The 19,867-nt window shown below is 39.3% G+C and overlaps 1 protein-coding gene across 2 annotated transcripts in view; it reads right to left on the reverse strand.

Annotated features, from left to right (window-relative positions):
• tnfsf10l (TNF superfamily member 10, like) overlaps positions 1 to 19,867 on the reverse strand; it is a 63,095-nt gene that overhangs the window by 11,500 nt on the left and 31,728 nt on the right. The window lies entirely within an intron of this gene.

A 19,867-nucleotide genomic window follows, 5' to 3' on the forward strand; every position in this document is an offset into this window, starting at 1 on the left:
AAAACCATAAAGTTAAATAAATAAAATATGTAGAATTCTGAGTTTACAAGTATTTCAAGACGTGGAGGTTGATCCAAAGAGGAAGCGGAGAGGAAAAAGAGGGGATTAAGACAGACAAGAATGGATTTTTTTTGAAGATTTGAAGTCAATGCAACCCAATACTTTAATATGTAGTTTGGTGCTGACAGGCCCGCACTGAAGTGTGCCTGTTATGTCAACAGGAAACCCATGGATTCAGGGGGGTGGGTTTAGTTCTCTGAGCTGGGGCAGACCCAGCCTGGTCGCAGAGATTTCTCTGTGTCGACCAACTTTGATGCAGAAAAACAGAAAAACAAAGAGCAACAAAAAGAACATTATGTAAAAGGAAACAAAATTGTGACTCCAGACAAGTGTTTAGAGCTTCATCTCTCTTTTAGACAAAAAGAGGATTTTGCCTGACAAATTATTTTAGTAAAAACGTCAGTGTTTGAGAATAAAAAAACTTGAATGTCCAACTTTAATCACACTTTGTTCCTCTCTCCATAAATAATACTTTTTTGGACAAACACAACTGAGGAAACTGTGCTTCTGCTCATGCATGCCTAATGCCTTAGTTATGTGCATTTGTACAGGGGGTTGACCCATACGGGTGCTGCAGGTTTTTGGGCTCTACATACAAAACGTGCAACAATTGAACGTGCGCTGAAAGTTAAACCAATTCAACTTAGACCAATCAGACACTCGCATTTGGTAGTGATGTGTGGGTAGTGTCCTATTCAAAGCACGGATGTGCCAATTGTTTAAAAATTGATCATGGAGGAGAAATTGTCTGGACAGAATTATATGACACCAAGTCTTTCATATAAGGGAAAAGAGCTGTGAAAGAAAAAGCCTGGAGAAAGATTTATGAGATTTGCACTGCATAGACATTGCGCACCTAACCTCTTCCAGTTGTGAGTACATGTGCTAGTTTTGAGTAGCGACATGCCTGCGTCTCCCTACGTTACCATTACTTACCCTTGCGTGCAAAATGCGCATGAACATTTTCGTCCGACTACTTTGATTTTTTTGTGGGTGTCACCTGCGCACCCAATACAGGTTTACCCATTTCTTGCCTGCAGACAACCCATATCCAACCCGAATCCAACCCTAATGGTAATTGTAACTAAGGCTTAAGCTGTTTCTTCCAAACGTATTGCTTTAATCTAATGATACTACCTGAGAGGGTTGACGGGACACTTGGATCATGTGTGTACAACCAACAGATTTTTCAGCAGCAACCAAACTTGTTATTGACAACTATCAAATCCAAAAACAATGCTTTAAGGCATTTTCAGAGGATATAGAAACATCTGCAGCAGACTCAATAGCTGAAACACTTACTAATTCACTGCAACCTTGAATTCAGGAACAATTATCTCCAACAGAAACCAGAGCAAATGAATTTTCATCTTGATGTGTTAGGTTCATCTTAATAATAATAATAATAATCATGGATTGGATTTATCTGCACTTTTCCAGACGCTCGAAGCGCTTCCATTGTGTGCATTATTCATTCGCTCTTCATTCCTACTTGGAGATGGTAGAGGCGTGGCTGCCAGTTCGCGCTTACGCACCGGGATCATTCACACACATTCATACTGGTAGGCGGTAGCGTTAAGGGTCTTGCCCAAGGACCCCCACAAGGTGATGTTTATTGCTCACCACTGATATGGTAATTGCCCCCGTGTACCATTGTTTATTCCCCCCCCCCCGGAATTGAACCCTGGATTCCTGCGTGGCAACCCTTTACCATACCAAACATCGTCCATGCTATTTAGAGATCCTGCTAAGATAAAGCTAATGACTTCCTCTGTCCCTTGTCTGAAACTCTTAAACCATTTGATAGAATGGCAGTTTACCTAATGGGGGACTTTAACTCAAACTGGTTTAATGAATCAGGTTAGCGCTTGATGGAGCAGAGAAACAAACAACATGTACAAGCTGTTTGTGTGAACGTGGGACAAGGCTGCTGTTGAAAAGGAAAAGGTTTGGAAATAGATAGAAATGCTTAAACGTTATTCCCACCAGACCTAAAAGTACAACAAATGAGACCTGGTACAGAATATTGACCAAAAAAAGAAGGTTGTTACACTGACATAAGATGAAAAATCAATGTCAGAAGGCCTTTTTCTCTGCTTCAAGGCCTGCTAATAGTAGTTATTGGCCTATAAGCCAATACCAGTTCCTTCAGAGTTGTTTGAAAAGATAGATTACAAACCGTTACAGCTTCTATCTGTTTGCTAAGTTGTTAAACAAAAAATCACAAAACATGAGAGAAAAAGACAAAGAAAAAAGGAGAAAAGGAAAAAGCCTATGTACCTTGTACGAAAATTTAATCCAATATTTTGATGTCAACTTAAGTAGCTCCCTAAAAGGGCATGCATGTTAAGACTTAAGATGTTACCGTATTTTTTATCCATTGCTGCTTTTTAAGACCACTTTGAAAACCCCTTTAGCCTTAAAAGCACCAAGTGAGACTCTTAAGCTATTACTGAATTTTACCACGGCTCACTAAGGCTCATATGCTGGTCAGAAAATGTGTGAAACTAAGTGGAAAAGCCTCAAAAATCACCTAAAAACTGCCAGAGACACTAAGAAATGCAGACATGCTTGGTGATTTTACTTAATGTTAGAGTTTATTTTTTATGTTTTTCTTACATTTGTTTCCTTGTTAAAAACACAAGGTAATTTTAGTTTTACTATAGGTAAATGGGTTGTTTTTTTAAGGTTTTCTTGGAGATAAAATCAGGCTACCGGAATTAATTTGATTTTGTTAAAACACAAAAGAAACAATTACAGATTTGATTTAATTTATTGGTTTGTTTCAAGCATAAGTTGTAGACAATACAAGAAAAAAATCACACAGGTTAATCAAATACATTACAGAAATATGAAATGCATTCAAAAAAAGCGAAACAAAAACAATTTAGGTCAAATCTGAGCTGATTTATTGCTTGAAAAGAAATGCGAGGAAGCAAGTGTATATAATTCCACACTACTGAATTATTTCATAGTTTATAGTTTTACATAGTTTTCATAATCTGGCTTTGATCAGATCAAGTGCAGATTTTCTTGTCAAGTAACAAAACTAAGTGCTCATTGATTATTGATTATCCTCAGAAAACATTTGTTTTATGATTTTGGTAAACAATAAGATGAATCACACATCAAGTAACATGTGATATTCATTGATCATCACCAGGAATGCATTTTCATATTATTCCAGTAATCATCCCTACACATCGCAGATATGGTCTTCAAGTAACAAAATAGAATGCTTATTGATTATCCTCAGGAAGAATTCTTACATATTTTCAATAAATATTAATGAAAAAAATGCACACACACACAGACACACACAGAGTATGCAGTTGAGTAAATGCACCTATGGTTTTGCCCACAAAAACTATGCACTGATTATTTAATATCCTGAATTCTAAAAGTCCCTAATTACTCTTAAGTATTTAGTGTTCACTATGACCTGTCGTGTCCAGCATGCCTGTTGAAAACATGACATGAACATTTTTGCTGAATGTGTTAAGCGATTGGTCTGCGACCTTGATATTTCCTGCGTGTCACCTGTACAGGTTTGCCCATTTTCTAACTGAAGACAGCCCACATTCCCTTATAAGAGGAATTGTGACTAAGGCATAAAGAGGCTACATGTGTCCTTTGTTCAGTTGGACCTTCGAATCGCCTCACAACTTGTCTGGAAATCTCCTCAAGAAGATGACCTTATTTTTGAGGGGCTGCCCTGGATGAGAGGGCGAGCAGTCGTGGATTATGTTTAGCCTCCTTTTGGCATGGAGTTTCCTGAGATTAATGATGAAGAGATCTCCCTTCACGCTTTGATTTACCGAGCGGCTTCACACAAAAATGCTTCTGACAATTTGATTTTTCTTTGAAGTCCTTTGTTTTAACAAAACAAAAACTATCAATTTAGGGAAAATGTATGCATTAGATGCCTATTTACAGCCTAGCTTAGTCTAGTAAAAAATAAATCTTAAAAATGTCACTTTCAAAAAAATAGAACTTTATTCAAACGGCTATAAGTTCAAATTGATCACAATTGGAAAATGTCTGTTTATTCAAGAGCCACTAATTGAATTGTCTGTGAGTCCATAATGTAGACTCTAAAGTATATTTCATATCAATTTTTTGGCCATATGGATTTGATATTCTGAACTGTGCATGCCTTTAGTCATCTGACAATGATTTATCGACTTTGCAGCCTGACAGCACTTATTCAGCTGCAGTTTATCAGTGAAAAGCAGAAAGGGGAGGTTTTATGATAGGTAATGTACCAGTGGCCTACTTTATGCCAGCTTAAGATAAGTGGTCTGTTTACTGTGGGAGCTTCCTGCCAGAAAAATGCCGCGTCCACTCAAGGAAGCAGTGGAATTTACACAGAATAAAAAAGGAGGCAGGTATTGCCCATAACTGCCTTTCAAGTCCACTTTTGCTTGTTTCCAAACTTCACTTTCTTCCTGTCAATTGTTACGCAGTTTCACAGAACATTTTCACAACCAGGGTGACTGTTTAGACACCACCAACATAATACCTTCTTTGTTCAGTACATGTATTTACATTGTCCTGCATGCTTGTACTCTGGGGCTACCAGGTTTCTCTGCAGAAAAAGTTAGGAAAATAAACTTGATCGATCTGGTTCTGTAGTGACATTTGTTCTCCAAAGCCTCAGTTTTTTTCTCTTTAAAATTTTTCTTTGTTCAGTCTGCCAGCTTTTTCTTTTCACAGGTATTTACCCTTTAAAACATTCTAAAAAATATTTTAAACTTGAATAAAGCCAAAAAACTAAAGATCGGCCACAGAAAATCAGATTCTTTTCCTGCTTGCTGGATTACAGAAGCCCGCATGTGCATACCAGGTCGATGCTTTGCGCTCATACAAACACAAAAGACTGAGCAAAACCACAACTGGGTCAGAAAATACAGAGTGATTGCGCATTTGCATCAAAAGTCTGTTAGTTTGCTAACACATTAAGATTTTTTTGGGGGGATAATTTTTTTTAACTTTTTGCTAGAAGATTTTTTTTTTTATAAATGTGTGTGATGAACGCTCCACCCCTTGTCCAGAAACCCAGAGGGGGTGGAGCTACGCACCTTCAGATAAACAATCATTGCGGTCTTGCACTTGATGCGATAATTATTCTATCATTTCAGGAACAATTTCTGAAAATCCTTTTAAATTGTAGGAGCTTTCAGTTGATTTTCTGCTTCGGTAGATTGTTTGCTCCAAACCTGTTAAAAGATTTGGAATGGGCATTGGATCTCGGCTGGTTTAAATTTGGATTGGACCAAAACAAAGTTGTTGTATTTATGGTTCGGTTCAGCAGGCCTTAGCAGCTCAGCGAGTTGAGATGTAGACTGCACTCTGAAAAGCTTTTAGACTCTATCAAGAGCTTGGTCTTGTGAGGAAAGCTCAGTTCAGTCACAGACTCATTGCTAGACAGATCGGATACTGTTCTGTTCTAAGCCACATTCCTACTGAATCGTTATCTTAAATTAAACTGCTATTTAGAGTCAACTGGTATGGAACTCAGTGTTAGAATAAACAGACAAAGTCCTCTTCGATTTTATTTTTCTTCTCCAGGCCTGGGCGTTTTATGTATACATAGATTTCATCGATTAGTCTTGAATTTGTTGTTTCAGATGATTCATTTTTAAAAAAAATCCAAGATTTGATTTTCTCAGCTCTCTTCTTTCTTGGGCTTCCCTTGTTCGGAGTAAGGTCAGCCCGCTGGTCTCTCGCAAGGCGCAGAAATAATCGTGGACTACAGAAGGAAAGCACCGCCACATCAGCCTCTCATCATCAACGGGACTGTGGAGGAGCGGACCGACTGCCACCGGTTCCTGGGTCTGCAGATCACTAACAGCCTCAGCTGGGAAAGGAACACTGTTGCCACAGTGAAGAAAGCCCAGCAGAGGCTGTACTTCATCAGGCTGCTGAAGAAGGCGGGACTCAAGTGCAGAACCCTCACCCAAGCCTACAGGGGGCGTGTGGAAAGCATCCTCACCAGCGGACTAACAGCCTGGTTTGGAAACACCACCATAAAAGAGAAAGATGCTGCAGAGGGTCATCAACACAGCTGGCAAAATTATAGCTTGCAACCTTCCATCCATCGAGACCATCTACAGACAGCGGAGCATATGGAGAGCAATGAAGATCATCAAAGACAGACACCACCCCACCCACGCATTGATCCAGTGTGTGGACTCAGGCCACAACCTCAGACGTCGCAGGCCTGAAAGCATCCACGCACACACCACAAGCTTCCACGACAGCTTTTTCCCAACAACAATCAGAATGCTGGCACAGGACATCACAGAGGGCAGACTGAACTAAATCATAAGACATGCCATCCAGCTAGGACACTAAGTGCAATTAACAATTAACTCCACATGTGCAATAATTCATCTGAGAGATTGGGACGCTGCGATATTCATATTTATTTATTCATATTTATATTTTATACTTTGTACTCTCGTTGTCTAATTTTTATTTTATTTGATTTCTTTTCAAATTTTGTCCTTTTTATAGTCACCCTGACCTGAGAGATGCCAAAGAAAAATTCCGATGTAGTATATGGGCAATGAAAACCTTGAATCTGAATCTTGAATCTTAGGTGAAGATGGCAGACAGCAAAGAGGAGAGAAAAAACAAAACAAGTGCATGCGCCCTGAGAAGCGCCCTCACCCCCCTAACTTCTTCAAATTACCCCCGTGTTTTGTAAGCTAGTGGTAGCTTCCAAAACCTCTGCTGCATTCTGCTAACGCCTCCATGTAACTGTAACGTTTACTTTTGGCTGATGAAGCAACGGGACATGTGACGATGTTTAACGGGATCAAGACAGAACTGGAGGATAAACCTGTTGGACTTACAGCATCAACTGAACGTTCAGTGTTGGGAGTAACGGCGTTAAAGTATAACTGCGTTACTAACAGCGTTAGAAGTTAAGTAACGGAGTAATCAGGCTAAAAACATTACGTGGAAGCTCCTCCCACATGCAGCCATGGCGGCGAGCTTATGAACAGATTTTTGTGACGGAGAGGTGGCGGTCCGTGTGAGGGTTAAGACGTGGTGGATAAATACAACAAAATGAATTCACAGAACATTTATAAAAACTGTATTTTATAAATATAATAACAGGCATGAATTCATTTTGAATGAAACTTTATTATTAGTGCCTTTGTAACATTCAGAACCGATGTTAAGCTGAAAAAAAGCCCCCCTCGTCAGAGCACTAAAACTTTGTCAATGACAAGAATCCAAAACCTTATCATGTCTTTGGGCTGTTTTTTTTATGATTTTATGTAAGAATGAATCCACTAAAGGCAGAATTAGAAAAAAACAAAACGTTTTTAGTCAAGCTGCTCCCCTTTAGTAGATCTATCTTTTTTTCAGCAGGTTTGAATTTGACTTTACAGTTGGTTCAGACTGGCATTGTATTAACCTTTGTGCTATCTTAGATGACCCCACCCTTACATTGACGTGTAAGGGTGGGGTGTCATGACAAAGGTGGATAAAGGTGGAAAGATGTCATGTAATCCATGGACACCAGTGAAGATCACAAATCATTGAAGAAAAAAGGTTCAGAGCACTGTCTAGTGGGTCTAGATGACCCAACTCCCAATTTTAAGTGCCTAGGACAGCACAAGGGTTAAAGTAATTCTGTTAAGGAAACCACAAGGTATCTCTTATGACGATGTCACAGCAGCGCATGCTGCATAACGAGACACAGAAAAGCATGTAAAAAAAGTAACAAGTAAGGGGTTGGACCCTTTTTTCCTCCTTGATAACACGACAACCGCTGCTTTACATTTGTCCCCGGCTCATCTGTCCCTTTAGGCTGACTGTGATTAGATCACTTGAGCACCGGCTACTGTTGCCATTTTGGTTCAATTGTTCCGCTCCAAGTATGGATTGCATTCAGACTAAGGAATCTCAGAAACAACTGGAAACAACCCCCTCGAAAGATGGGTCCGAGAGCGGTTCCTCGTCCCGGACCAGGGTGCGCTTGGGTGTATTCAGACTGAAAATTTGTTCCAGATTATCGGGGGAATGGACTCTGGTTCACTTTTAGCGGACCAAATGTGTCCAGTCTGAACATAATCTCCCTGTAAAAGATTTAAGCAGCTAACTATTCAGAAATGGAAACAAAAAACATTTGCATGTAAAATCAATAAAGCATTACAACATCAAAGCAATGGAAATGCCACCCACATGCACATGTGAGGCAAAATCACTAATCACGTGTTTGGCCATTCTAACATATGGTCACTCTGCAACTGTCAGTTAGAAGTTAGCATCCAGGCACTTCAGCTCTTTAACATCGTCCATGCAGTGTCCCTTGATGCCTTGAAACTGTCTGAGTAAAACAGCAAAGCATTGCTTCACATATGAAATCTGGTGAAGACATTACAGTCAATGGTCTGACACAGTAGATAACTCTACATTTTTTATGGTTGAACAGTTCAAGAATTACATTGTTATTTAATTTGTATTCATTTGAATAAATTACAGTGATTTTTGATTGTATAACCTTTTAAAAGCGCATATTAGAAGCAGCTTTGACTACAGACTTTTTGTGCTAAAACAGAAATAAGTTTAGGGATCCATCAACCTACACTAACAGTCTCAGTCTCAAACTTAAAAAAAAAATATCACTTTGATCTTTTCATCATATTCATCAAATGCTACAGTTGAAGCCAAGGCAAAGTTAAATTGTTCATATCATAGAACTCACTTTAAGCATTTTCAATAAGAACATTTTGTTTTGGTGCTGTTTTAACCCTTGTGCTATCTTAGATGACCCCACCCTTACATTGACATGTTCTCCCTACCATGAAAAAGGTGGATAAATTTTCGCCGACGTTTAACGCCTCGTGACTAAACAAAGGGCAGAGTGTGCACACCGACGCGAAAAAACGCCACGCGCCAAAGCGTCAAAAAAAACAAACGCCTCGGGTTCGTTTTTTTTTTTCGACGCGTCGCGTCGAAATCTATTCGACCAATGAGAATGGCGCTTTTGCACACGTGTCTGGAGCTTCTGAAGTTACAGTAAAACACAACTTGGGGGCGCTCAAACACAAAACTGCCTTGCTGAGCACACATACCAGCGAAGAAGATAGACGCCAAGTAGCGTCTACACTGCCGCAAAGAAATAATGACGGACATTCTAAAATATCCCCTTACCAAGTACCAGTTGGAGCTACTGATGCTTGAAATATTCATGTTTTCTTTGTATTATTCTGACAAGCGCGTAAATACCTTCTCTCTTCTTCTGAGTGAAAAGCGACTTTAAGAATCGTAAAGTTGCGCAGCGCCACCTTGTGTACAGGAGTATTTCTGTTTACATTAAGCGCCATCTAATGTCAGGGAATGAAATTGCATGTTCGCTCGGCTCACCGTCAGCGAAAATCGCCTGGGTGTGAACACAAAAAACGTGGCGAAAAACGCTGGCGAATAACGCCTGGCGAATATTCGTCCCGGTGTGTACGGGCCTTAAAGGTGGAAAAATTTCATGTAATCCATGGAAAGCAGTGAAGATCACAAATCATTGAAGAAAAAAGGTTCAGCACAACAATTGTCTAGTGGGTCTAGATGACCCAACTCCCAATGTTAAAGTGCCTAGGATAGCACAAGGGTTACAGGGATCCTTCAGCACATTCAGGCATTTACTGCATGTTGATAGTATTTCTAAACTGTCTGCTTCAGACCTCTCTTGCATAAAAAGGACCAAAAGAAACAGCCAAAGGAAGAGCACACCCCAGATTTTCACTGTCTCTTAGGCCAAAACAAGCTGAAGATGTGAATTTTAAGCTTTCTTTAAAAATACAGTGGGGGAAAAGCCAGTAATATTTACAGTAAAATCAGTCAGGCTTATTCAAGGTTGCAAGGTGGCAAGCTTCAAACTTCCCCTGTTCGGCCTGTCAAAATAGACATATTTATCAAGCATGCTGTTTTTGCTTGCAGTGTGATGACTTCATTGGGTTTTTTTTCATCTCATGGTTGTGTTTGTGCCAACTTTTTCATTTTATCTTTCATGCCGGCAGCACAAAAATCCAGAATGAAAGCAGAATCTGGGGAACCTGTGGTTAAGTGATAACATTTCATAAAAAGGCTGAAATGTAGGAATTCTCAAAAGCTCATTCTATGGAGTGAGGTGGATTGAAATGCCTTTTTCCCTGCATGAGTCCCTGATCAGATCAGATACGCTAAATAAAATATAAATTAATTAAAACCTAATCTACTTGCAATGATTGCCCAACAAATTGCATGGCAAATACTGCACCAGTTGGCGATACAGTAAAGCGTAAATACGGTCAGTCCTGCTCCTTCCAGCCCAAACGCTATCAAGCTTCAGGGAGCCTAGACGTCAGAGAGAACGTGAAGCAGTTGTTTGGAGACGAAATGTTCCATGCACAAATATGTAGAGGCTGAAGGCTTCCATGGAGCCTCCCAGACGCTCTGCATTCTTATACAGCTTCATCACAGCACACATGGTAAATCAAGCAACTCAGACCCGCTCCATGTTATTCTGAAAAAGAACGGCCATAAATATTTTTTAGCATTCGGCTAGCGTTGGCGCTGCTTGTGTTTGTCAGTTGCACTAAAGGTGTAAGGTTTATTTTATGACCAAATAATCCAAAACTTTTGTAACTTTAAAAACCCACTCTTATTAAACTTTTTGGAGTTTTTAACATGTTCTTGTAGCAATTTTATCAGAGTTGAGGACATCGATAAAGAAAATTAAGATTAAAACTGCATTTCTATATTCAAATCATGAATTAGGAGCAGACAAAAAAATACAGTTTGGAAAAGCTTGTAGTTTTGACGTAGAAGCTACAACGGCGAGTTACAAGGTCCCTGCTCCACTCCATACTGATGCATCCACTTGTAGACAACTAGATCCATGTTTGTCTTTGTTTTCCTCACCTGAGCTGGCATCTGGCTAAAAACTGTACAGTTGGATGGCTCCAATATTTCTTGCCGTTTTGCCCCGCTAATGTTAGGTTGGAAGTGTGAGTCCACCTGATTCAGCTCATCATCAAACTCTGCAGAAAGCCTGCCAATGACAGTCAGCAAAGGCAGGTGTGTTTGAGCTGAGTTGGACTGATAAACTGCACGACAGTGTTCCCAGAGGACCAGGGCTGGGAAACACTGGTGTGAGGGGCTGTAAGCTAGCGGTAGACAGTCTAAGCAGAGGAATGATAGGAAATGAGGGCAGGCTTACTCCGTACCAAATTTCTGATGAACTCCTGCCGCTCTGCAGAAATTATGTCCTAGAAAATGACTCAGGTTTTATAATTTTGGCTAAAAAGTCATAATCATAATTAAAAAAAAACTGGGAGCGCTTTTAAAATAGATCAAAAGATTTCCAGAGTGAAACCTTAATGTACGTTTTAAAAATATTAAAAAAGTGTTCTTATTTTATGGATTTGAGTCATTTGTTATTTCTAAAAGGGGAATTTCCCTCCAAACAGGCCTGAAATAAAGGATTTAACACATCATCGTGACAACACAAAGGCCCCCTTTAACTACTTCTAATGCAAAAAGAGCTGTAACCCTAATTATCAGTGAAAAAGAAGTGGGGTGGGGACAGAAGAATTTCATGGGGTTGCTGGAAGAGAACTTGGCTGGAGGGATGAATGGAGAAAAAGAGGGTGGTCGACGCCAGACACAGAGCCTTTTGTGTTTGTCTATCAGCTGGAAATCACTAACATTATCACAGGCTGCCACCCCACCCTGCGTGTATCTGCCAGCGAACAGTGACTGACATTTGCTTTTCAATGGTCGACTGTAACACATAATAAGATAAGGAAGTGCTGCCCAGAAGCCAACTACTTCTCTTGCTGAAAACAGACCTCAGACAAAACCAAGTGCCTGCCAGATAAACATGTTGTCAAACTCACATTATTCAGCTTTTTTCTTTTATCATGGAAACCTCATAACTTTCCGTTCAGTTATCTTTATTAAAATGCTGAGAACTTGAAACTTGATTCATTAAATACAACAAGCTAAAACATCTCGATATAGTTACATGTTTTTTAAGTGTTAAACATATTTTACAATTATTTTACATTTATTAGATCAAGAATTTGTTAAACTACAACAAAATCCTTTAGTTGGTTGCTTGAAAAAAACGTGAAATATTTTGTCTCTGGTTTTCCAGACAATATTTCAAAAGGCACACAAAACTTTTTTTTTTTTTTTTTACATTTTTATTATAATAAATGTTTTGCTTTTTGCCCCCGATTGACTCAATAGCATTAGCAAACCCCAACAATCACCTGTAATCACAGGTCATGAACATCTGAAATTATCTGGTGGGACCTCTAACTGCGTTTTGAAAGAAAAAAACTGGTTTCTACCACATAAACACACAAGTAAATAAATTGTTAGACAGCAGGGTAAACCGTGTCAGAATAAAGGCTCTTGCTCTTCGTATTGAAAACTCAAAGGGCACAATTCCCCATTATAATGTCACCAAACACTTTACAGCATGGTGAGCTGCTTTCCAAAGGTCAAACATTGAAGGATCTGCAGCTTGTCTGTCCACACCCTGATCGTTGATGTCAAAACAGATGTTTTACATCAACAGCTAAAAGCCAAATATTCGCTGTAGCATCACCGCTGTGGGAAAGAGAGAGATCTTGAGATAAAATATGCACACAAGGCACAACTTACTTTTACCACGGACAACAATGTTTGATTAGAAATAACACAAGTAATGTATTGTCTGTTTGGACAGAAGTTTTGCATTACTGTGTGTGATTTAGTAAATGTTTTTGCAGATGTGAGCCTGCAAAGAACCATGATTGCTCAAATCTGACCACTTCAGATGGATCTCAAGTCCAGTGGTGCTCTAGGTTTGATTATGCAAGAAATGGACAACAAAAGGGATTCGGAAACCAAACCTTTTTTGTACGCTGCCTAGTAAAATATAAAGCTTGACAGAGTTGAATAGTTTGAAGATTTAAAAAGGCCTGGCCTTTGAGGTCCATGGTACTGTAGGCCTGAAATGATAATATGCTTCAGAATAAAAAATTAAAATAGAGTTCTCTTTTCTATAAAAATATAAATCAACGAACAATTCAGAAATTGTAATAACCCATTTTCAAATGTTCTGAAAGTCATTGTTGGTGGTTATGCTTCAAACAAGTTCTTTTTAAATTGAACATGTTTGATTTATATGTTGTTCACCTTTTGGCTTATCCCAATGGGGGATAGCACAGGTGGTTTGGCAGAGAGTTTTAATGACTTTCTGACCCAACCCTGTATTTACAAGGCACAGGGAGACCCATATTGGCAGCAGTGCAAAAGGGTCATGCCTAAGAACCTACAATGGATTTTTAGCTCATTGCACACCCCGAGAAAGGAATCCAATCAAGGATTCCAGCACTGCTTCAACTTGCTGCCATTAGGCAGATGATACAGAACCCTACTGACCCACATACAGGAAATCCTTCATCCCTTCTGCCTCTGCTTTTAATACTTGAAATAAACTGTTCTGTCTTGTTTTCTTGTTTTTGTTTCTAATCAGATTTGTACTTATTTTTTTTATGCATGCTATGTGTTTAGTAATGTCTGAAATGTTTTTGAGTGATTTAAACTTGTTTTTTTTAGCCATACAAATGTGTTACTAATACAGGCAATAAAGTTTATGAATTTGAATAAACATGTTCTGACCAAGAAGTGAACTAGGAGCACACTGGAGATGTATGGCTACTTCTTCTAGCTCTCTGACTATTATGTATTTATTACCACCTGTACCTCCTCAATATTCCACAATGACCTGCCTGAAATTTTCAAACTTTTTCCCCGATTCCCTCTCATTCAAATTCACACTGAAAGCAGTTTTTTTTACAAGAGAACCTGGCTGCAGACATCAATGTCCAGAACCAGTAGCCCTAACAATTACGGGTTTTCCCATTTAAGCTTTAACAAAAGTTTTTCTACAATTCTAAACACTTTTGGGTCACAGTCAAGGTTAGGGTAAGTTGGATGATTTCCGTTTTCGGCCGATGATGTCATCTTGTCTGCAGCCACGACTCGCTCATTTTTTTTCACGGTACTGATGTCATTTCCTGCCTTTGGTTTGCTTCCACTCTTTTATCTGTGGACAGCCGCTACACAAAAGAGTGTGTTTACGTGTGAAAAAAGAACATAGTTCTTGGGAGAACTATGGTTTTATTCCTGATCTGCACCAGATCCGCTTAGCTTTTACACTTGCCAATACGAGCAGACTTCTAGATAATAAATCAATAAATGAATCAAACCTTCATGTGTGAATACACCACTTAAGAAAATTTAAATATCAGTTAGAAATTAAACATTAGTTGGTACTTGGGAGCTCTGCTACACATTCCTGCTGTGTTTATGTTGACACAACAGAGTTTCATCCATCACTGCAGCTCATCTCTGCAGGTTCACGTTTTACTTTAGTGTCTCTGGGACTCAAAGGAAAACAAAGCTCCATTGGCTTTCTAACTCTGTGATGTTCATGTAAACATATCCTAAACTGTGGCAGTCTTCAGACCATTCTTAAGTTTCTTTTTCACTTTAAGAACAGAAACAGCTAAGCACTGAACAATTTATATAGGACTGAGGTTATCAAATGAAAGTTTCTGCATCTGTGTGCATACAAGGTTAATTGAGCGTAGAAGCGTTTGGATGTTCTCATCAGCTAGTTTGGTTGCATTTGCACAAATGCTAGACATTTTTGTTCCTGTTTACTGAAAGCAACAGCATTTAACAGCACACTAGGATTTTATCACTCAAATAGACCAAGGAAGAGGCCGGCGACAGGGATTAAAAAAGATGGAGGAATGGCGAAAGTGTCCAAGCTTTTCACAAAAAGAAGGCCGCATTTTGGAGAGGACAAATTGTGTGAGAGCTGGTTTCCCAGCAAGAGAGTTTGAAAACAGTAGAATTACATTCAAATTAAAAACTTCAGAAATAAGAAAGAAACTATTTTTTTTAATCATAATAACATATTTAAACCAGCACTGCCAACGTTGCTCTGCTTTTTGTTTTTGAAGGCTATCTAAAATAAAAAAAAATTGTAAAAGAAAAAAAAAAAGTTTAAACAGAGCTATTTTGAAACAGAGACTTTTCCAGGAATAAATATTTAAAAATCAATTGGGTTTTAGATTTAAAAAAATAAACAGTAAAATAATACATTTATTAGAAGATCAAATGTTACTTGTGCAGCCTATGTTTCTGACTCATTTTAGATGCTTGCCGTTGTTTTCGGCACAAATGGTCCCACATCATTGGTGGCCTTTGCCAGAGCACAAAACCGGGTCATGTAGCTAACAGGGAGCTAAAGGCATGGACAGTATTCGGTGGAACTGAAACTTTGGCGTGTGGTCACTGTGATGCTGCCCTCTTATGATCAAACGTTTTTGAAAGTTTACTTTACTCGATCAATAAGATAGACAAGATTTGGTTGGGATTATGGATGCGGGAAGGTTCTGGTTCAAATCCTGGCAAGGTCATTTCTGTGTGAGTTTGCATTTACTCCCAGTGAATGCTTGAATTTTCTGGGCACTCTGGTTTCCTTCCACAGTCCAAACACATGCTTTGAATGTTGATTAGTGATTCTAAATTGCCCCTAGGTGGGATATTGTGAGTGATTGTGTGCCTGAAACAGACTGGCGACCTGTCCCAGGTGTACCCCGCCTTCGTCCAACAGTAGCTGGGACAGGCTCCGGCGATTTTGTGACACCGAAGGGGATTCAGGAATTTGAGAAGATGGATGAATGGATCGAGATGCACTGTTGAATTTAAGTCGTCACGGAAACAAGGTTAAATGAAAACATTCCAAAAGCAAGCAGTACAGTTGGGTTTTATTGGGTTTGGTTGGGTTTTTGAGGTCTCAGAATGCTTCAGTCAGAGCCCACGTTGGACTCTGATTTCAGACCATTAAAACATGGATGAATAGGATATTGGAGCTGATTTAAACTAAAATTCCTGGAGCCCACAAAGTATGCCTGTCCCCTTATCTAAGAAAGTCATATTGGTTTTTGATCTTTTGTTTATGGACTGCTGAAAATACTGCTACCCAGCATGGTACAACAAAAAATGCTGTTAAAGCTTGAAGTACAATGACAATAAAATCTCTTCCTCTTTTTTAATATTCTTACATTCATGTAGAAGTCAGTTGCATCAGTTGGTAAAAGTGTTGTATAACACTATGAGTGTTTTTTTCAAAGAAAACATCTATTTTGACTCCATTTCAGCTCAAATTTGAGATTTGGAGTTTGTCAATCAAAACCATTTTAGAGAGGTTTTGATTGACAGGTAGGTTGAGCAAACAGAGCTTTAAATTGTACTTTGTTCTGCCCAGTTGACACTCCTGGAATGTTGTTGAGGTGGGACTCAGATCAACGCCACGCTTGATTTTCATTTACAGAATTCAATGGTTGACATAAGAGACCATCCATTCAGTATATTTATGCAGTTAGGCCACTGAAGTGGTTTATCTCCCCAGTGATCTCTTAAATATTATTTCTTATCCGCCAGAATAATAAAGATGAAGATTCCCTTGCTCAGTTGCCTGTTTACTTCAACTGACCAAAAAGAAAATCCTTACATCTACTGAATTTCAGGGCTAAAACGATGGAGGAATCACAACTGAAAGCAATAAAACAGCAGGCTGTAAGAGTTGCACAGTGTTTCCAAACCAAGCTTACATGAAACTTGGCTTTGGACATGAAGAATAAAACCTTCTCATCTTTTAATGTCTGGTTCTGATTGTTGATGATTTTATTTTATACACTCAAGCTGAAAACGAGATCTTTGCATCATTGCCAAATGTGATGTTTTATTTATTTTCCACCACTATGAGGTGCAGTTTTGGTGCATGTTACCCCATCACAATAACATACAGTGAGAGCAATTCTGGTTTCATAAGGTTTTTATTTAAAAAGAAAGCTGCAAAACTTTTAAAATACCTAATAAATGTGCAAAAAAGCTAAAAAACTTTTTTTATTTGAGTTCATCGGTGGTGAAACTGCAAAGTTCAACATCTTTCTACTCCAATTCTATCAATTTGTCAAACTTTAATACTTTATTAGTTTAAGAGAACTATATTTAAGTGTATATGTGGGTGAGTGGCTGTCTTTTCCAATCGTTTCCACTTTGTTAGATTACCACTGACAGCAAACAGGGGAAGTAGCGTAGATATGTCACAACTTGACTTGTTACATAAGTGGCATTCCATCATAGTGCTACGCTGGAATTCATTTAGCTCCCAAGAAAGGGCCATTCTTTTTCTAATGTTTGCAGAAGCATGTCTAGGTGCATGAGTTTAGACACATGTGGAAGTGATTTAAACACCTGATTTCAATTATTTGGATTGATGAAAAACACCGTTGGCAATACAGTACATGTAAAACAAAGGATGAACTCCTAAATGTATGATTAGTTCCAAAAATGCTGATGCAAGCAGATGCTGCCAACCAATTACTGTATTTTCAGTACTATAAGACACACTTAAAAGCCTGAGTGTATTTCCAAAAGGGACAGAACAGTGATCCCTTGCTATAACGCGGTTTACATATCACGGTTTCGCTACTTCACGGATTTGCATAGTGTATTTTGTTCTGCATTCTGATTGGCTAAAAAGTCACTCCGCTTCTTCTCTACCTGTGCGTCAATAACGTTGCAGTTTAATTTGTAAAGGTACGTAAATCTGCTTGCCAAATTTACAACAAGTAAGTGCAAATTCTCTTGCAATTTCGAGTTTCTCTAAAACCCATAGAAAAAAGAGCGACAACAACTGCCAATCACTATGTTCTTCTCCCGAACAAACACACCTGCACCGCAAACATTACAGAGCGGAGTCAGGATGCAGCAGCTCAGTCTGAAGAGCAGTGAAATACACCTAAGTCAATATTTGTCCCACTGTACTTTGTATTTTTTTCATAATTGTTTTAAATTTCCTCCCGTTTAATCCCATTACTCGGGTCGCGGTGGGCAGGGCTAATCTCCGCAATTTGAAGCCTTCTGTTCACATTGATGATTAAAATTATTATTTGACAGTACAGTACAGAAGTTATTTGTTAAAAAAAATGTTTCTAAAGTACTTGTATTTGTGAAAAATGGTTTGATCTTTCTTTTCAATGTATAATAGAGTATTTAATTGTATAATAATTGTTAAAAAAAAAAAAGGTTTAGACTTCACAGATTTTGCCTATCACGGGTTCTTTTTGGAACGTAACTCCCGCGAAAAACAAGGGTTTACTGTACTCCTAACAATCCAGAGCGCTTTATAGGTTTTGTTTTTGAGAGGTTCACGGTGCTCTGTCAAAATGTTTGGTTGGGTGTTATTGTGAATACACTAACGCGGCCAACGTGTAGTGGTGTCGGATAATTCTTTACATGTTGCAAACACGGTTAGGAGTTACAAATAATGTGGAAACCCTAACGCTACTAAAACTTCTAACACTTCTAACACTTCTAACACTTCTAACGCTTCTAACGCTTCTAATATGTAGTGTGTCACAAACAAGTACTAGAGTTACTGCGAACGCAGCTAATAAAGTCCGACTGACTGACAGATTTATCTCGGACCCTTTATCTCACTTTAATGTGTCTTATAGTTCGATGTACCTTGTATATAAGACAAAAGTTCAAAAATAGATTATTCACTAGCTGTGTTTACATGGGCAAAAGTAATCGGACAGAACGCTTGATCGGAAGGAAAATGTGTCATGTAAACACGCCGTTCGGAATACTCTGCCCCGATCAGACTTGTTCGGATCAAAATGTCTTTCCGATCGAGATAGGTGGGTTATGCCGATTGTTGATCCGAGCGTTGTTCATGTAAACGGTTCATTCCGATCGTGTGTTACTACTACTCTGGTTTAACGTCACGCATAGATGGTGTTTTGCTCCAGAGAAGGCTTTGGAGCTCAAACAGGACCGACCGGCTGCTCTGTGGACGCCCGGTGCGAAGCGCCACTTTGCCTTCGCCCCACTGGCTCTTCGCCTCTCCCCTCTCTTACAACCCTCATGAAGGGGGTGTCGGGGAGGAGCGCTTCGTGCCCCGTGACGTCTGCACCCTGTGCGGTCCAGGCTCGGGTGCCGGTGGACCGAGCAATCTGTGTCTCTGAGCAGAGCAGTCAGACTTATAACTGTGTGTTTGAGGGGAGGGGAGGATGCCTTGTTACGTTTGCGTTTTGTTGTTTTGTTATGTGTGGGAGACTTCGGACTGCGATCCGTCCCGCCGCTCTGGGTTAGCGGCTGCCGGACTCAGGAGAGCCTTGTGTCTGAGCAAAGCTGGCTTTGGGGGGCTTTGGGGCGGTGTGCGACCTTTTCAAAGCAGAATGTCGCTCAGTCCTTAGAAACTGTTCAAACAATCTCGTGGATTTGTGTTTCCAGTCGTGTCCCGACAAAATAAAGGCTGATGTTATTCCACATTTTTACGTGCAGCCAAGATGCAGATTGCAGCATTTCCTGCATGGATTTTGTGTTCATTAAACAAGGCTAATGTTGTTAGCATGTGTTAGCCTCTCCTAACCCTTCTTCCAGCTCCGTTCTTCCACATAAAAAAGCACTGACCACACGAATTAAACATAAAATGATGAACGAACAGGCGCTTCATAATATTCATAACATTAATAAAAACACGTTTAGAAGATCGTCTCATATATTACCGAGCTGCTGCATGAATGTATATGGCAACTCAGTTTGTTTACAACGGGACTCATTTCCTCTTCCGGTATTTTCAACACTACTGTGCATGTGCGAATGATTTATACCGAAAGTGTGACCATGTGAAACTTCGTTCTAATCGGAAAAAGTTTATCTGATCCCA

This window comes from Oryzias latipes, chromosome 18 (genome assembly GCF_053564925.1).
Source record: "Oryzias latipes strain Hd-rR chromosome 18, Olatipes_Hd-rR_3.1".
NCBI lineage: Eukaryota > Metazoa > Chordata > Actinopteri > Beloniformes > Adrianichthyidae > Oryzias > Oryzias latipes.